Source organism: Pleurodeles waltl, chromosome 3_1 (assembly GCF_031143425.1).
Source record: "Pleurodeles waltl isolate 20211129_DDA chromosome 3_1, aPleWal1.hap1.20221129, whole genome shotgun sequence".
Classification (NCBI taxonomy): Eukaryota; Metazoa; Chordata; class Amphibia; order Caudata; family Salamandridae; genus Pleurodeles; species Pleurodeles waltl.
Genome location: NC_090440.1, coordinates 960,062,040 through 960,082,439, shown reverse-complemented (window position 1 = coordinate 960,082,439; position 20,400 = coordinate 960,062,040). Strand labels below are relative to the sequence as shown.

Genomic DNA, 20,400 nt, shown 5'->3' with positions numbered 1-20,400 from the left:
ACAAGCCCACACAGGAATTTCACCCTCAGCGGCGCGGGGGCAGCCGGGTGCAGTGTTAGAACAAGCGTCGGGTTTGTAGTGTTAGTCTATGGGAGATCTAGGGATCTCTTCAGCGCTGCAGGCAGGCAAGGGGGGGGTTCCTTGGGGAAACCTCCACTTGGGCAAGGGAGAGGGACTCCTGGGGGTCACTTCTCCAGTGAAAGTCCGGTCCTTCAGGTCCTGGGGGCTGCGGGTGCAGGGTCTCTCCCAGGCGTCGGGTTTTGGATTCAAGGAGTCGCGGTCAGGGGAAGCCTCGGGATTCCCTCTGCAGGCGGCGCTGTGGGTGCTCAGGGGGGACAGGTTTTTGTACTCACAGTATCCGAGTAGTCCTGGGGTCCCTCCTGAGGTGTTGGATCTCCACCAGCCGAGTCGGGGTCACCGGGTGCAGTGTTGCAAGTCTCACGCTTCTTGCGGGGAGCTTGCAGGGTTCTTTCAAGGCTGCTGGAAACAAAGTTGCAGCCTTTCTTGGAGCAGGTCCGCTGTCCTCGGGAGTTTCTTGTCTTTTCGAAGCAGGGGCAGTCCTCAGAGGATGTCGAGGTCGCTGGTCCCTTTGGAAGGCGTCGCTGGAGCAGGATCTTTGGAAGGCAGGAGACAGGCCGGTGAGTTTCTGGAGCCAAGGCAGTTGTCGTCTTCTGGTCTTCCTCTGCAGGGGTTTTCAGCTAGGCAGTCCTTCTTCTTGTAGTTGCAGGAATCAAATTTTCTAGGGTTCAGGGTAGCCCTTAAATACTAAATTTAAGGGCGTGTTTAGGTCTGGGGGGTTAGTAGCCAATGGCTACTAGCCCTGAGGGTGGGTACACCCTCTTTGTGCCTCCTCCCAAGGGGAGGGGGTCACAATCCTAACCCTATTGGGGGAATCCTCCATCTGCAAGATGGAGGATTTCTAAAAGTTAGAGTCACTTCAGCTCAGGACACCTTAGGGGCTGTCCTGACTGGCCAGTGACTCCTCCTTGTTGCTTTCTTTGTTCCCTCCAGCCTTGCCGCCAAAAGTGGGGGCCGTGGCCGGAGGGGGCGGGCAACTCCACTAAGCTGGAGTGCCCTGCTGGGCTGTGACAAAGGGGAGAGCCTTTGAGGCTCACCGCCAGGTGTCACAGCTCCTGCCTGGGGGAGGTGTTAGCATCTCCACCCAGTGCAGGCTTTGTTACTGGCCTCAGAGTGACAAAGGCACTCTCCCCATGGGGCCAGCAACATGTCTCTGGTGTGGCAGGCTGCTGGAACTAGTCAGCCTACACAGACAGTCGGTTAAGTTTCAGGGGGCACCTCTAAGGTGCCCTCTGGGGTGTATTTTGCAATAGAATGTACACTGGCATCAGTGTGCATTTATTGTGCTGAGAAGTTTGATACCAAACTTCCCAGTTTTCAGTGTAGCCATTATGGTGCTGTGGAGTTCGTGTTTGACAGACTCCCAGACCATATACTCTTATGGCTACCCTGCACTTACAATGTCTAAGGTTTTGTTTAGACACTGTAGGGGTACCATGCTCATGCACTGGTACCCTCACCTATGGTATAGTGCACCCTGCCTTAGGGCTGTAAGGCCTGCTAGAGGGGTGTCTTACCTATACTGCATAGGCAGTGAGAGGCTGGCATGGCACCCTGAGGGGAGTGCCATGTCGACTTACTCGTTTTGTCCTCACTAGCACACACAAGCTGGCAAGCAGGGTGTCTGTGCTGAGTGAGAGGTCTCCAGGGTGGCATAAGACATGCTGCAGCCCTTAGAGACCTTCCTTGGCATCAGGGCCCTTGGTACTAGAAGTACCAGTTACAAGGGACTTATCTGGATGCCAGGGTCTGCCAATTGTGGATACAAAAGTACAGGTTAGGGAAAGAACACTGGTGCTGGGGCCTGGTTAGCAGGCCTCAGCACACTTTCAATTGTAAACATAGCATCAGCAAAGGCAAAAAGTCAGGGGGCAACCATGCCAAGGAGGCATTTCCTTACACAACCCCCCCCCAAACGAAAGAGGATGAGACTAACCTTTCCCAAGAGAGTCTTCATTTTCTAAGTGGAAGAACCTGGAAAGGCCATCTGCATTGGCATGGGCAGTCCCAGGTCTGTGTTCCACTATAAAGTCCATTCCCTGTAGGGAGATGGACCACCTCAACAGTTTAGGATTTTCACCTTTCATTTGCATCAGCCATTTGAGAGGTCTGTGGTCAGTTTGAACTAGGAAGTGAGTCCCAAAGAGGTATGGTCTCAGCTTCTTCAGGGACCAAACCACAGCAAAGGCCTCCCTCTCAATGGCACTCCAACGCTGCTCCCTGGGGAGTAACCTCCTGCTAATGAAAGCAACAGGCTGGTCAAGGCCATCATCATTTGTTTGGGACAAAACTGCCCCTATCCCATGTTCAGAGGCATCAGTCTGCACAATGAACTGCTTAGAATAATCTGGAGCTTTTAGAACTGGTGCTGAGCACATTGCCTGTTTCAGGGTGTCAAAGGCCTGTTGGCATTCCACAGTCCAGTTCACTTTCTTGGGCATTTTCTTGGAGGTGAGTTCAGTGAGGGCTGTCACAATGGATCCATATCCCTTCACAAACCTCCTGTAATACCCAGTCAAGCCAAGGAATGCCCTGACTTGAGTCTGGGTTTTTGGAGCTACCCAGTCCAGAATAGTCTGGATCTTGGGTTGGAGTGGCTGAACTTGGCCTCCACCTACAAGGTGGCCCAAGTAAACCACAGTTCCCTGCCCTATCTGGCATTTGGATGCCTTGATAGAGAGGCCTGCAGATTGCAGAGCCTTCAAAACCTTCTTCAGGTGGACCAGGTGGTCCTGCCAGGTGGAGCTAAAGACAGCAATATCATCAAGATAAGCTGTGCTAAAGGACTCAAAGCCAGCAAGGACTTGATTCACCAACCTTTGGAAGGTGGCAGGGGCATTCTTTAAACCAAAGGGCATAACAGTAAACTGATAATGCCCATCAGGTGTGGAGAATGCTGTTTTCTCTTTTGCTCCAGGTGCCATTTTTATTTGCCAGTACCCTGCTGTCAAGTCAAAGGTACTTAAGAATTTGGCAGCACCTAATTTATCTATGAGCTCATCAGCTCTAGGAATTGGATGAGCATCTGTCTTGGTGACAGAATTGAGCCCCCTGTAGTCCACACAAAACCTCATCTCTTTCTTTCCATCTTTGGTGTGAGGTTTGGGGACTAAGACCACTGGGCTAGCCCAGGGGCTGTCAGAGCGCTCAATGACTCCCAATTCCAGCATCTTGTGGACTTCCACCTTGATGCTTTCCTTAACATGGTCAGACTGTCTAAAGATTTTGTTTTTGACAGGCATGCTGTCTCCTGTGTCCACATCATGGGTACACAGGTGTGTCTGACCAGGGGTTAAGGAGAAGAGTTCAGGAAACTGTTGTAGGACTCTCCTACAATCCGCCTGCTGTTGGCCAGAGAGGGTGTCTGAGTAGATCACTCCATCTACTGAGCCATCTTTTGGGTCTGATGACAGAAGATCAGGGAGAGGTTCACTCTCTGCCTCCTGATCCTCATCTGTTACCATCAACAGATTCACATCAGCCCTGTCATGGAAGAGCTTAAGGCGGTTCACATGGATCACCCTCTTGGGGCTCCTGCTTGTGCCCAGGTCCACCAGGTAGGTGACCTGACTCTTCCTTTCTAGCACTGGGTAAGGGCCACTCCATTTGTCCTGGAGTGCCCGGGGAGCCACAGGCTCCAGAACCCAGACTTTCTGCCCTGGTTGGAACTCAACCAGTGCAGCCTTTTGGTCATACCAAAACTTCTGGAGCTGTTGACTGGCCTCAAGGTTTTTGGTTGCCTTTTCCATGTACTCTGCCATTCTAGAGCGAAGGCCAAGTACATAGTCCACTATGTCTTGTTTAGGCTCATGAAGAGGTCTCTCCCAGCCTTCTTTAACAAGAGCAAGTGGTCCCCTTACAGGGTGACCAAACAGAAGTTCAAAGGGTGAGAATCCTACTCCCTTCTGTGGCACCTCTCTGTAAGCAAAAAGCAGACATGGCAAGAGGACATCCCATCTCCTTTTGAGTTTCTCTGGGAGCCCCATGATCATGCCTTTTAATGTCTTGTTGAATCTCTCAACTAAGCCATTAGTTTGTGGATGGTATGGTGTAGTGAATTTGTAAGTCACTCCACACTCATTCCACATGTGTTTTAGGTATGCTGACATGAAGTTGGTACCTCTGTCAGACACCACCTCCTTAGGGAAACCCACTCTGGTAAAGATACCAATGAGGGCCTTGGCTACTGCAGGGGCAGTAGTCGACCTAAGGGGAATAGCTTCAGGATACCTAGTAGCATGATCCACTACTACTAGGATGTACATATTTCCTGAGGCTGTGGGAGGTTCCAGGGGACCAACTATGTCCACCCCCACTCTTTCAAAGGGGACCCCCACCACTGGAAGTGGAATGAGGGGGGCCTTTGGGTGCCCACCTGTCTTACCACTGGATTGACAGGTGGGGCAGGAGAGGCAAAACTCCTTAACCTTCTGGGACATATTGGGCCAGTAGAAGTGGTTGACTAACCTCTCCCACGTCTTGGTTTGTCCCAAATGCCCAGCAAGGGGAATATCATGGGCTAAGGTCAGAATAAACTCTCTGAACGACTGAGGCACTACCACTCTCCTAGTGGCACCAGGTTTGGGGTCTCTGGCCTCAGTGTACAGGAGTCCATCTTCCCAATAGACCCTATGTGTTCCATTTTTCTTGCCCTTGGACTCTTCAGCAGCTTGCTGCCTAAGGCCTTCAAGAGAGGGACAGGTTTCTTGTCCCTTACACAGCTCCTCCCTTGAGGGTCCCCCTGGGCCTAAGAGCTCAACCTGATAAGGTTCCAGCTCCAAAGGCTCAGTTCCCTCAGAGGGCAGAACTTCTTCCTGAGAAGAGAGGTTCCCTTTTTCTGACTGTGTTGCAGTTGGTTTCCCGACTGACTTTCCTTTTCTCTTGGTAGGCTGGGCCATTTTTCCAGACTCCAGCTCTACTTTTTCACCCTGTGCCTTGCATTGTGCTCTTGTTTTTACACACACCAGTTCAGGGATACCCAGCATGGCTGCATGGGTTTTTAGCTCTACCTCAGCCCATGCTGAGGACTCCAGGTCATTTCCAAGCAGACAGTCTACTGGGATGTTTGAGGAGACCACCACCTGTTTCAGGCCATTGACCCCTCCCCATTCTAAAGTTACCATTGCCATGGGATGTGCTTTAGTTTGATTGTCAGCATTGGTGACTGTATAAGTTTTTCCAGTCAGGTATTGGCCAGGGGAAACCAGTTTCTCTGTCACCATGGTGACACTGGCACCTGTATCCCTCAGGCCCTCTACACTTGTCCCATTAATAAAGAGCTGCTGCCTGTATTTTTGCATGTTAGGGGGCCAGGCAGCTAGTGTGGCTAAATCCACCCCACCCTCAGAGACTAGAGTAGCTTCAGTGTGGACCCTGATTTGCTCTGGGCACACTGTTGATCCCACTTGGAGACTAGCCATTCCAGTGTTACCTGGATTGGAGTTTGGAGTGGAACTTTTCTTGGGACAGGCCTTGTCTCCAGTTTGGTGTCCAGACTGACTACAGTTTCGACACCAGGCCTTTTTGGGATCAAAGTTTTTACCCTTGTACCCAGGATTGTTTTGTGAAGAGGCTCTGGGCCCACCCTCCTGTGCAGGTTTTTGGGGGCCTTTAGAAGACTCTTGACTATTTTTATTTTTGGCTGTCTCACCACCTTTCCCCTGGGGAGGTTTTGTGACCCCTTTCTTTTGGTCACCCCCTGTGGAAGTTTTGGACACCCTTGTCTTGACCCAATGGTCCGCCTTCTTTCCCAATTCTTGGGGAGAAATTGGTCCTAGGTCTACCAGATGCTGATGCAGTTTATCATTGAAACAATTACTTAACAGGTGTTCTTTCACAAATAAATTGTACAGCCCATCATAATTACTTACACCACTGCCTTGAATCCAACCATCTAGTGTTTTCACTGAGTAGTCTACAAAGTCAACCCAGGTCTGGCTCGAGGATTTTTTAGCCCCCCTGAATCTAATCCTATACTCCTCAGTGGAGAATCCAAAGCCCTCAATCAGGGTACCCTTCATGAGGTCATAAGATTCTGCATCTTTTCCAGAGAGTGTGAGGAGTCTATCCCTACACTTTCCTGTGAACATTTCCCAAAGGAGAGCACCCCAGTGAGATTTGTTCACTTTTCTGGTTACACAAGCCCTCTCAAAAGCTGTGAACCATTTGGTGATGTCATCACCATCTTCATATTTAGTTACAATCCCTTTAGGGATTTTCAACATGTCAGGAGAATCTCTGACCCTATTTATGTTGCTGCCACCATTGATGGGTCCTAGGCCCATCTCTTGTCTTTCCCTCTCTATGGCTAGGATCTGTCTTTCCAAAGCCAATCTTTTGGCCATCCTGGCTAACTGGATGTCCTCTTCACTGGAGTTATCCTCAGTGATTTCAGAGGTGTTGGTCTCTCCTGTGAGGGAACCAGCATCTCTGACTATTATTTTTGGAGTCAGGATTTGAGGGACCCTGTTCTCCCTAGATAGGACTGGTAGGGGGGAATTTTCCTCCAAGTCACTATCCTCTTCCTCTGAGTTGCCACCCTCAGAGGGGTTGGCCTTTTCAAACTCTGCCAAAAGCTCCTGGAGCTGTATTTTGGTAGGTTTGGGGCCCATTGTTATTTTCTTTATTTTACAGAGTGACCTTAGCTCCCTCATCTTAAGATGGAGGTAAGGTGTGGTGTCGAGTTCCACCACAGTCACATCTGTGCTAGACATTTTGCTTCTAAAAGTTGGAATACTTTTTAAGAATCTACAACTGGTTCTAGAATCTAATTCAAACTTTTACAAACTTTTAAACTCTAAAAGAAATGCTAAACAGGATCTAACACAAGGCCCTAGCAGGTCTTTTAAGAATTTAGAAAACTTTTCAAATTGCAAAAATCAATTTCTAATGACAATTTTGGAATTTGTCGTGTGATCAGGTATTGGCTGAGTAGTCCAGCAAATGCAAAGTCTTGTACCCCACCGCTGATCCACCAATGTAGGAAGTTGGCTCTGTATGTGCTATTTCAAAGTAAGGAATAGCATGCACAGAGTCCAAGGGTTCCCCTTAGAGGTAAAATAGTGGTAAAAAGAGATAATACTAATGCTCTATTTTGTGGTAGTGTGGTCGAGCAGTAGGCTTATCCAAGGAGTAGTGTTAAGCATTTGTTGTACATACACATAGACAATAAATGAGGTACACACACTCAGAGACAAATCCAGCCAATAGGTTTTGTTATAGAAAAATATATTTTCTTAGTTTATTTTAAGAACCACAGGTTCAAATTCTACATGTAATATCTCATTCGAAAGGTATTGCAGGTAAGTACTTTAGGAACTTTAAATCATAAAAATTGCATGTATACTTTTCAAGTTATTGACAAATAGCTGTTTTAAAAGTGGACACAGTGCAATTTTCACAGTTCCTAGGGGAGGTAAGTATTTGTTAGGTTAACCAGGTAAGTAGGACACATACAGGGCTTAGTTCTTGGTCCAAAGTAGCCCACCGTTGGGGGTTCAGAGCAACCCCAAAGTTACCACACCAGCAGCTCAGGGCCGGTCAGGTGCAGAGTTCAAAGTGGTGCCCAAAACACACAGGCTTCAATGGAGAAGGGGGTGCCCCGGTTCCAGTCTGCCAGCAGGTAAGTACCCGCGTCTTCGGAGGGCAGACCAGGGGGTTTTTGTAGGGCACCGGGGGGGACACAAGCCCACACAGGAATTTCACCCTCAGCGGCGCGGGGGCAGCCGGGTGCAGTGTTAGAACAAGCGTCAGGTTTGTAGTGTTAGTCTATGGGAGATCTAGGGATCTCTTCAGCGCTGCAGGCAGGCAAGGGGGGGGGTTCCTCGGGGAAACCTCCACTTGGGCAAGGGAGAGGGACTCCTGGGGGTCACTTCTCCAGTGAAAGTCCGGTCCTTCAGGTCCTGGGGGCTGCGGGTGCAGGGTCTCTCCCAGGCGTCGGGTTTTGGATTCAAGGAGTCGCGGTCAGGGGAAGCCTCGGGATTCCCTCTGCAGGCGGCGCTGTGGGTGCTCAGGGGGGACAGGTTTTTGTACTCACAGTATCAGAGTAGTCCTGGGGTCCCTCCTGAGGTGTTGGATCTCCACCAGCCGAGTCGGGGTCGCCGGGTGCAGTGTTGCAAGTCTCACGCTTCTTGCGGGGAGCTTGCAGGGTTCTTTCAAGGCTGCTGGAAACAAAGTTGCAGCCTTTCTTGGAGCAGGTCCGCTGTCCTCGGGAGTTTCTTGTCTTTTCGAAGCAGGGGCAGTCCTCCGAGGATGTCGAGGTCGCTGGTCCCTTTGGAAGGCGTCGCTGGAGCAGGATCTTTGGAAGGCAGGAGACAGGCCGGTGAGTTTCTGGAGCCAAGGCAGTTGTCGTCTTCTGGTCTTCCTCTGCAGGGGTTTTCAGCTAGGCAGTCCTTCTTCTTGTAGTTGCAGGAATCTAATTTTCTAGGGTTCAGGGTAGCCCTTAAATACTAAATTTAAGGGCTTGTTTAGGTCTGGGGGGTTAGTAGCCAATGGCTACTAGCCCTGAGGGTGGGTACACCCTCTTTGTGCCTCCTCCCAAGGGGAGGGGGTCACAATCCTAACCCTATTGGGGGAATCCTCCATCTGCAAGATGGAGGATTTCTAAAAGTTAGTCACTTCAGCTCAGGACACCTTAGGGGCTGTCCTGACTGGCCAGTGACTCCTCCTTGTTGCTTTCTTTGTTCCCTCCAGCCTTGCCGCCAAAAGTGGGGGCCGTGGCCGGAGGGGGCGGGCAACTCCACTAAGCTGGAGTGCCCTGCTGGGCTGTGACAAAGGGGTGAGCCTTTGAGGCTCACCGCCAGGTGTCACAGCTCCTGCCTGGGGGAGGTGTTAGCGTCTCCACCCAGTGCAGGCTTTGTTACTGGCCTCAGAGTGACAAAGGCACTCTCCCCATGGGGCCAGCAACATGTCTCTGGTGTGGCAGGCTGCTGGAACTAGTCAGCCTACACAGACAGTCGGTTAAGTTTCAGGGGGCGCCTCTAAGGTGCCCTCTGGGGTGTATTTTGCAATAGAATGTACACTGGCATCAGTGTGCATTTATTGTGCTGAGAAGTTTGATACCAAACTTCCCAGTTTTCAGTGTAGCCATTATGGTGCTGTGGAGTTCGTGTTTGACAGACTCCCAGACCATATACTCTTATGGCTACCCTGCACTTACAATGTCTAAGGTTTTGTTTAGACACTGTAGGGGTACCATGCTCATGCACTGATACCCTCACCTATGGTATAGTGCACCCTGCCTTAGGGCTGTAAGGCCTGCTAGAGGGGTGTCTTACCTATACTGCATAGGCAGTGAGAGGCTGGCATGGCACCCTGAGGGGAGTGCCATGTCGACTTACTCGTTTTGTCCTCACTAGCACACACAAGCTGGCAAGCAGGGTGTCTGTGCTGGGTGAGAGGTCTCCAGGGTGGCATAAGACATGCTGCAGCCCTTAGAGACCTTCCTTGGCATCAGGGCCCTTGGTACTAGAAGTACCAGTTACAAGGGACTTATCTGGATGCCAGGGTCTGCCAATTGTGGATACAAAAGTACAGGTTAGGGAAAGAACACTGGTGCTGGGGCCTGGTTAGCAGGCCTCAGCACACTTTCAATTGTAAACATAGCATCAGCAAAGGCAAAAAGTCAGGGGGCAACCATGCCAAGGAGGCATTTCCTTACACTCGATAAGAAGGACCAAATTCTTTCTTTACTGCGACCTTTTCACGCACTAGATCCCCAATCCTGGGTATCCAACCAGTAGGTGTTACTGGCTCATCCTTAATTCCAGAGGAGGCAGTACTTGCAGAAGAGTTATCTTCACGGAATTGTTGTAAATCCTGCAAAACAGTGACACGATCATTTATGTCAAAGGGCGTTTCTGCCGCCTCCACACCAGGACCATCTAGATCAGGAACATACATTCGTGTTCCGAACAGGCACTCATATGAAGTACGACCCCCCCAGTGACCTTCTAGGCAAGTTATTAAGTGCTCTCTGTATTCCATACAGGTGGGCTAGCCAACTACGACCCGTACCTAGAACCCTGGCTGTTACGGATTGCTTTAAATCACGATTTAAACGCTCCACGACAGAATTTCCCTCGGGATGAAATGGAGACGAGAATTGGAGTTGGACCCCCAACAAAGCCATGGTGTCCCTGAATGCCTTAGAGGCAAAAGCAGGGCCCTGGTCCAAATGAAAAGCCGCAACTGCAAATGTATCGACAAAGATACGCAAATCTTTAATAACAGTCCGAGCGTCAGCCGAGCGCTGTGGCCAGACCCACACAAATCTGGAGCACGAATCTACAGCAACCAATATGTATTTGTATGCACTATCTGGTGTCAGTGGACCACAATGGTCCAAGTACACACACTGTAATGGTCTATTTGATATCAGAAGAGGAGTCTGCTGCGGGCGTCTAGCCGACGATGCTTTAATTTGTTGACGGACGTCACAACAAAGGACATACTGCTTTGTCTCCTTATAGAGACCAGGCCACCAATAACGGGCCTGTAAAAGCGAAATCGTGGCAGCCACACCAGCATGCGCAGATGCCACCCCTTCATGCGCTGCAGAAATTAATCGAGGTCTCTCAATCTTATTCGGTAACTCACGTACACCAACGCCTGGAATATTAACAACAGCATTTAGTGCACCACTCAAGCAGTAACTATATTTAGAAGGGAATCCTTTAGGAAATGGCGTGCCATCAGCCGTAGCTTTTATGGCAGCCGAAATCTCTGTCTTGTTTTGAACTCGAACGAGTTACCGCGGCTACAGTGGCGATAGCCACTGCCGACTTTGCAGCCTCATCAGCCAAAGTATTCCCAGCAACGTGTATTCCAACGCGCTGGTGTCCAAGTGTATGTACAACATGGACTTTAGGAAGCGTCTCTTTCAGACCCGCAACCTTACCCCACAACAATTTATGTTTAATGGTGTTGCCTTTAGAATCTCTGAACCCATTCATTTTCCAATAATGCAGATATTCATTGAAGGATTGCACACAGTAGTAGGAGTCACAGACCAGCAAGGTCAATATCGCCGGCTCTGCATGCTCCAACGCTAACAAAAGAGCTTTGAGCTCAGCCAGCTGCGCCGTGCAATCTCCCAAGGTTTTAGTATAAGTATGTCGGGGGCAGAAAACTCCCCCCTCCATAGTCCCGCTCACCACCGCACAAGCAGCAGAATACTGTTGTTTAGTCCCAACCGCCGGTTGCGCAGAGCCATCGGTATACATGACCACTTCATATTGGTCAATAGGTAATGTGCCAGCAGGAACCGGGTACTCTATTTCATATTGAAGAAATTCTTGAGTCTGCAGCTTAGGGTCAAATATGTAATCCACATCAGTGGCCGTCAAAAACGTAGCCCATTGTATCCACCGCGGGTGTAAAGCTTTCGAATTAGGAACACTCGCTTTTGTAACAGCCTCCAAGGCCGGAATTGGGGAAACGACAATAATGCGTTGGCCCTGGGCTAGCGGTCTTTCTTTGATCACAGCCATCTGTACTGCAGTGAGAATTTTCTCAGTCTGTGCAAAACGTTGTTCTGCAGCAGAATACAAGTGGGACTTGTATGCTATCGGGACTGTCTCCCCTTCATTAAAGGTGACATACGTAAATCCAACAGCCCCAGGAATCACCCTGATGACCAAATGAGTTTTATTGTCCCGCGTGTGTAAATGTTTAACCGCTAAGAGATCATTCTGCAGCTCTCGCAGTATGTGTGTATGCTCAATCGTCCAAAATCTACTTGAAAAATTCGGGCGAATCAGTTCATATAAGGGTTTTATACGTGTAGCATAATCAGGAATGTAAGTTCTGCCAAAATTCAGAAACCCCAACAAAGACTGGAGCTTCCGAACCGTATTAGGAGGCTGCAGTATAGCACATTTCTCCCAAAAATGTGGCGCCAGGCTCTTGCCCTCACTCGATAACTCATATCCCAGGAAAATAACACTGAGGAAGGCAATCTTCGATTTCTTAAAATTAAACTTATAACCAATATCGGCAAAACCCACAACAATGCGCGATACGCGACTGAGATGTTGTAGTATCTCATCGTCCGTCAAATAAATGTCATCAACATATGATAACGCCTCAGGGTCCAACTCGTGCAGAAGTTCAGTCACACGAGCCGAGAACAGTCCTGGGCTATTCTTATACCCCTGAGGTAAACGACAAAACTTTTTCTGAGAGCCAAACGCACTGAAACCGGTATAGTCCCGACTTTCGGGTGCTATATTCTGGCAGAAAAATCCATTCGAGATATCCAAGGTTGTTTTGTAATTTTTACGCACTATTATTCATAAGCGCAGCGCTATGTTAATTCTGTATAGCATATGTGCGTGTATGACTATTCAAATGTCTGTAATCCACCACTATCCTATAGGAATGGTCCGGTTTAGCAACCGGAAATAAGGGATTATTCATCGGCGAGACACAAGGCTCAATCACACCTTGGTACTCCAATTGTGTAAGAATTTTCCGAACCGATGCCCTTGCTTCAAATTTAATAGGATATTGCGGCTGTGGCTGAGGTCCTCCTTTAATGGGAATGACATGATAAGGTGATTGTTTATCCCACCCCACATTATTTCTATATAGGGCGGGGGCTTGTGCTAGAGCCCATGATTTACCATATGACTCCGCTAGTTCTCTCGGAACAAGTGGTGAAAAGGAAGGCGCAATAACCTCCTCCCCAACTGGACAGTCGCGAACAGTCAGGTGGCCAATCTTGTTCGGCCAACAGGACATCATATGATTTCACCATATGGTCCCAAAAGATGGCGTGTACAACGCGGTCCATGTCCCCTTCTAATCGTAGAGTCACAAGATATACTTGATCAGGATCAGAGACTCGCATATCCGCCGTCTCGACTTGTATGAAGTCATCAGTTGCTTTCGCCTCCAGATGCTCTAGAAGACTCCGGCGAACTATTGTGACCTCTGCCGCGCTGTCTAACAGCGCTAACGCCCATGTCTTGTTCGTCAAGAGAACTCTCTTCTTGAGCGGCATGTCTAACTGAGACTGCTGCCACTTTCTTCTTTTTAAACTGCTGTTTTTGTTGCAGCGGTTTCTCTTCTTGTTTAATAGAAACCTCCGCTGAGCGTTGTGAATCCTGTCTCGGTTTCACATACTCCGTCCTCCGCTCTGACCGCCCACCTCTCTCACTTCTTTTGTCCGAGGAGTCCTGAAAGGAACGAGATTGGCGCGTATCATTATATTGATATCTATCAGGCGTCTTCAAAGTATCCCTATTCCTGAGATTATACTTATTTTGTGGGGTCTCCGGTTGCGGAGACTGCCCACCATCTTTCTTAGGTGTTTGCTGTTTCTTATCCCAGCGCTTTTTCGCACCCTCAGGTTGCTGTTGCTTAGAATTATCCTTATTATTTTTACCCTGCAATTGTGGTTTCTGGGGTCGAGCCCCTAGGCTATCACGACCAATACTAGAATATGTTTCAGCTATTATTCTCGGAAGTTCCCGCTCCTGATTAATCTGCGGAACGTCCCGAAGACGCATTCGCACCACTAGTGCTACAGCCTCCCCCTTGAGATTACTCAAAATAATAGAAGAAACCGCGTCAAAATTACCCATCAATTGCATGCCTAAATCCAAGGCAGGGGCAGCCCCATATTCATCCTGAATTTGTTTAAGCACCTCCGGCAAATTAGCCAAAGTCGGTGTACCGTGTGCTGTAGTATAGAGAGCGGCAAACACCGTGCCCCAAGTATTACAAAGATCCACCGTAGGAACCATCCCATACGGCAAACACATCGTCAAAATTCTATGCTTATCCCGAGGTCCCGTATGGGGAAATACTGCTTCCAGCGTATTAATTTTTTGCGCCAGCCAAAATGGAGTCTCCTCACGTTTAGCCGGTACTTTGCCCATTACAGAGTGTACAGTGGCCGGATTTATTCCCGGCACCACCGCATGTGGGTGAGCTGGAGCAGCACGCGCTGCATTAGTATTTAATGTCTACATCACAAACTGAACTAATCGTCTGTACGTTGCAGTTAATTCCACATATAAACGACGCACTTCAGCCACTGCCACATTTGCCACTCCAGGATATGGTGTATATGTAGCCAATAATGGCCAGGTCGGACCATCATTACTCAACTGACCTAACCGTACTGGTGTTACTGAATGTGGGAGGGCGCCATCAAGCCAATTATGGTGTTCTTGATAAGATAAAGGTATTTCTAAGTATGCATAAGCCCTGTCTTGTCCAGGGACATTCGCAACAGTATATTCGTGAAAAGTATTTGTACCCCCATCAGCTGCTGGAAATATGACCCAAGAATAAAAAAGTTCTGTTCTATAGGCTGCATGGGCGTCCACCACAAAAGTGACCGGACCCCCCTGGACCGTCAGTCCATGTGCTATCAGATGACCCGTGAGCAGAAATCGCATATTAAGCGGTATATTTATTACAACTGGATTCGCCATTAGTATAACAATAATAGCTCTAGGACAGAGAAGGCACACCAATATCGGGGTATTTCCTTTCAAAGTTCAAGCTTGAACAACCAACCACTAAGTAATAGGATGTACCCAACCTGTGGTGGCGGAAACCCTCAGCCCCACGGACGTCTCCGCATACGGAACCGAGGAGTCAAAATATATACGAGACCGAGAGAGTCAGTCGGACCCAAACATTAGAGCCAGACCAAACGTTGGCGGCGCCATGTCGCGTGGGCTCTCATTATCCTAAATGAGACTACTGGATTTCTAGGCAGCAGGATCGATAACGGTGTGGGGGACTGAGTCTGACCCACGTGTAAGGAACTCTGTCACCCTAAATCCGGTTGTTGCTCCGGCTAACTAGCAGTGCCTCATTTCTCCCACGGGGAAGAAATGATTGGGCAGCCGAGCGCATGACATCTTTGGAACTTCTCAGGGAAGTCGTGGTCACTCAGATCCAAACCAACTCTCTCATTCACTATATGGTCTCATATACAAATGACAAAGACAGTATAAGTTTTATATAATGTTTTAATAAAACGACTGTATTTTAGATATTAAGGCGTGAGCCGCAATAACCAGAACAATACAACATAGTAGGATTGATATAGTAACCAGGAGAGTAAAACATAGAAATAAAGCTATCATAATTCCTAACCGTTTCTACTCTCCCTCTGCTTGTTCTATTTAGAGCACAGCATGTTAAGCTTTCAGCTTGCCTTTCTGTATCACTAGGGAGACGGACACACTCATACCTGAGCAAAGGCCTGTGATCTGGTTCAGCATCTGCAACGAGGCAGTCAGCGTCTAGTTGTGGTTCCCTGGTCGGAATCTCCCTCTTGCATGTATTGGGACAAGGAAGTGATTTTATAACTAACATGTCATCGTGATCACAAAATGTTCCTACGCAGGAATGGCAAGTCTAGACTCCTACCACGTCTATCGGCAATGTACCAGACTGTATCCTTGACTAAAGCACAGAGTGAATATGTTATGAAGAACTCCAGTGCTGAAGTAGGCAAAACAGTGTGATATGAATAAAAAACAACACCGTAGAACTGGCTATTCTGTAAAATAACAGTACGAAGCCTAATAGAAAGCATTTAGAGCAAAGTGCACAGAGGCTCTAAGCTGTTAGCAAATGAATAAAATATATTTAGGGCAAAGTGCACAGAGGCCTAAGGCCTGAAGCTAATGCGCAAAATATACGTAAAACTGACCACACTACAGTCTCAGATGGCAAGATACTATCATGGTCAGGCACACATTGGGAGGGATGCCATGGTTTGTCTGTTTAGAATTGATTGGTTCAACCCCAATTTTAGACAAGCTGCTGAAGCAGTTTGCCATTGTTGTCATTTGTCAGCAATTAAATGTGGGGAAAGGGGTTAATTTGAGCCACTTTGGAAGAGAAGGAGGCACATTCAGCAGAAAGCAATTTGTATTATTGAGATGCCTGTGTGTGGAGGTTTGAGATATGTGTTGGTGATTGTTTGCATCTTTAGTCACTGGGTGGAAGTGTACCCTACACAAAGAAATGATAGTCTCACAGTAGCGAAACTGCTGCTAGGGAACTGATACCACACTTTGGGTTTCCGATCACTTTAGAATCAGATATGGGAAGTCACTTCAATAACGAGGTGATTAAATTACTATGTGCAGCATTGAACATTGAGCAGAAGTTACTTTGTAGTTACCGCCCAGAAGCATCAGGGCTAGTGGAGCAGATGAATGGTACCTTGAAGTCAAGAATTGCAAAAATGTGTGCAGCCATGAATTTGAAACGACCCAATGCATTATCTTTGGTGTTGATGTCAGTGAAAAATACACCTGATAGGAAGACAGGACTGTCACCTCATGAGATCCCAATAGGCAAAGCAATGAGATTGCCAGCAGTACCTGCAAATGCACTTGTCAACATTACAGATGATATGGTGTTGGATTACTGCAAGGGTATGGCTGATGTAGTCCGCTCTTTTTCTCAGCAGGTGGAAGCCACCACACTGCCACAAGCTGAGAGCTGGAGACTGGGTTGTTGTCCAAAAGCATGTGAGAAAGACGTGTTTAGAGCCTCGCTGGAAAGGACCGTACCAAGTGGTCCTTACAACTACGACATCTGTAAAGTGTGCTGGGATCCCAAATGGGATTCACGCAAGTCACACTAAGAAAGTGCAATTTCCACTGGATCATAAAGAAGCGTTGTTGACAGTGCCAACAACAGTGAAACAAATCACAGCACCGGAAAAAGAACACACAGGAACGGAGACTGGATCTGAGCTTGTTGAAGACGGTTCAGTTACTCCTGTGTGAGACGAGGGTGGAGACCACCAGAAAGGTTCTCCGATACTCATCTCAACTGAAGCAGCAGGAGAGCCTAGTGAAGAGGGGGTTCTCCCAGAAGCCGACAATTCCGAGAGACAAGCAGAGCAATTGCCAGACCTAGAAGGGGAAGGAGTTGAGGTGGATCAAAGTCAATATGATCTGACTCCTCCGGAACCGGTTGCAGGTCCGTCAAGAGAAAACACCACAGAGGAAGAAAAGGGTTCAAGCTCAGTCTTGAAGAGATTTCTGACAGGGTTCACTGAAAGGAGATAAGTGGCCGAAATCGCAAGTGGCGAAAAGGAAAGAAGTGGTTGTCGAACCAACCATAGAGGAAGAAGTACATACTATAAGAAAAGAAGAACTAAGTGAAGGAGATCATGGCTGATTTTGATAAGCAGGTTAGGGATGCCAGGCGCAGTATATATATGAGCATTGGTTTGGCAATTATGTGTGGGATATTGTTTATGGTATTGATTGTGGGTATGTCTGTTCTTGATGCGAAAGGAGCCGACCATACTTCTGCTTTTGAGATGACTACTGCACTAACGGCTTTAGAGAAGTTTAAGTTAAATGAGAAGTATTTGCATGATTATACTAATGCGCAGGGAGAACTTTCTTCTAATGTTTTCTATCGAGTGAGTATATTGAAACAATGGTTGCAAAGAATTGTCCTGTGTGTACCCAGATTCCTTCATCAGTCGAGGAAGGAGTCGCCTATCATATCTTGCCTTTAACATATGGGATAAGTTGTAGTCTGTTACTAACCAGGTTCTATAACCAGGAGTATATTCAATATTTCTACTCTAACCATGATCTTGTGTTTTCGTTTGTTCCTATCATTAGATATTTGAGTAGAGTAGCAAGGGATAATGACAAAGTGTTAGTTAGAGGATTCTTTGAACCTACATTGACGTTTGGTACAGCGTATGCGCATAAGAACAATCTGACATGTTTGCTTACACCTTTAGAGAAGAGCTTCTTAGATCATACTGACGACAGGAGAAAGGCGCTGAAGGAGAAATTATAAAAAGGTTTAGAGAAAAGGACTTACAAGAATAAATATTCTTATACTGCAATTAAGAAGCAAGGGAAATTAGCTTTAGATGCACTACACTTAGATAAGCTTTGTATATATAGGCCTAAATCGTGCACTGACACTTTATTTGGGGGTACGAGTGAATGTAGGCATGTGTTTTTTGTTTCAGAGTAAATTACCCTGTGATTCCGGGGATATATTATATTTGTGGACTTAATGATTATTATTGTCTTCCAAGTGGATGGTATGGGACATGTTATTTGGGAATAGTTTTCCCAAAGCTTTACCAGATGGTGGATTTGAAAAGTTTTCCAAAAGTGACTGAATTACATCTTAAGAGACAGATGAGGGAGTCCGTTTCTGCGATAGTGGGAGATATATTTGGTGCACTGATTTCTTCAGTGGGAGTCCTCCTGAATTCGATCAAGATTCAAAAGTTGTCTACTATTGAGGATAACATGCTGACAAATATTTCAGGGGACATACTCCTGATAGATACTGAATTAGCTGTGGATAGAGCTTTAACTCCTCAAAATCGTCTTGCTTTAGACATTTTTAGCGAAGGATGGTGGAGTCTGTAAAATAATTAACTCAAGGCATTGTTGCTCGTACATTCCTGATAGTAGTAAGGAGACAAGAGACTTACTAATCTGACTAATGCAAGTAGTGATGTGAAAGAATTGAAGGAACCAGGTGTTTGGGAAAAGGTTGGCAAGAGATTTGCTTCAGTGGGAAATTGGCTTAGTAGCATTTGGAATGGGGTATTATTGAAAATATTACAGGGAATACTAATTGTCATGGGTTGTCCATTTGGGATATGGGATTATGCAAATTATGTAAAAGAATTAAATTGAAGAAGTCTAAGAATTATCAGAGGAGGGAAGAACAGAAAAGGGAAATAATTTACAGGAAAAATTCAAGAAGAAGACAACATTTTTAAGATTTCGAATTATAAAATTGTGAGTGGTAATTAGTGTGATGACACATTTATTCATCAGATGAGGGATTGCTGAAGCAGTTGTCTTAATTAAAATTCATTAATGAGTGTTTATGTATTTTGAGTAATGAATTTTGTTGAAAACGAATAACGTAGAAAAATAATGCACGCGTTTGAGAAATGTGACCTCGGAGAATGGCCATCAATGTTCAAGAAATTTACTAATTAATGATTAATACTTAGAAGTATGTTTTAGCTCATTAATTGTAGGCCTTATCTTAGCAAGTGTCTTGGCCTAGTTTTGCCAGGCCTTATGCAGAAGCTATATTCCTTAGCGTTTAATAAAAATGCTGACAGAGTAAACTAAACTGTGAAAATGTCCATTGTCTTGTTAAAAGTACTTAACAGAAGCTTTTCTTGAGAACCGACTAACAGGAGATGATGTTCCTAGCAGATTAACAATTTGTGTGTTATGTGTGTGAGATGTACTTTCCCAGGACTCAAACAATGAAGACACTGACCGGACCTGAAGATGCAACAATATTCTTACCTGACGAGCCGGATGATGAGGACATCGTAAAGTGGGCCAATCAACTTCATGTGAAGAACAAAATATTAGAATTCATAGGTTTGGTCTAGAAATATTATTGGGTAGCGTATAAAAGTACGATTGACTGACCAATAGGGAATGAGGGGATAGTTTAGGTGACTTTGATATAACACAGTGAAAGAGGAGAATTAGTCAGATTAGAGGGAGATTTTTCACAGATAATGAGAGAAGAAGAGATTTGAGATTCTGTCATTGGGCTCATATCCTCTAACTGAGAGCCTGATGTATGCTGATTGATTGATGACCTGAGGACAAGACTGATTCTGCTTGCTGACCCATACCGTGGATAGGTATATATGACAATGTAACTGTAATGCATTTTTTTTATGCCTTTTCTTTCTAGATACCAACTGCGTTGTTGTGATACTTATATAGCTAGATGTTTTCCTAAATTTGTGTTCTAAAATGTTTTGCATGAAGCCCAAAATGCTGATGCTAATCTGGTGTTAGTTGAGTACTCACGATTGACTGACGAATTACAGAGACAAATGGTTGACGAGTTATCTTGCTGAATTCTATGTATGTGATTACTTTGATGCAACTGACTCTGCTATTGATATGTACTGTAACCTTAGAATGTATTGTGATTTAAGCTTTGATTTACATTGTGTTTCTTCCGTCATTTTGGACAACCAGTATTGTTCTTAAATGTGTTTCATTTGATTTTGAGAGTAATCTACATTACTTTAGCATTGTTATTATAAGGGAAATAAACTTTACTAAAGGTGTGGTTATTCATGGCTGAAGGGTCATGGTGCGTGACAATTACTGACTCCGTTGATTATTGATTAGCGACTAATAATTTTTGATTGTTTATTGATTATTGTTTATATACTGGAGCTATGGTAAGAACATCTTAAACGAGTCAAAAGGTTCATCGACCTATTCGCGTCCCCTTGTGAGTTTACTTATTAAGGTCTGACGCGCTAGCAGCCCTCACAAGAAATCTTTAGTGTAT

The 20,400-nt window shown here is 46.5% G+C and overlaps 1 protein-coding gene across 6 annotated transcripts in view; it reads left to right on the top strand.

Annotated features, from left to right (window-relative positions):
- SLC30A2 (solute carrier family 30 member 2) overlaps nucleotides 1–20,400 on the top strand; it is an 81,075-nt gene that overhangs the window by 22,583 nt on the left and 38,092 nt on the right. The gene's annotated exons all lie outside the window — the stretch shown is intronic.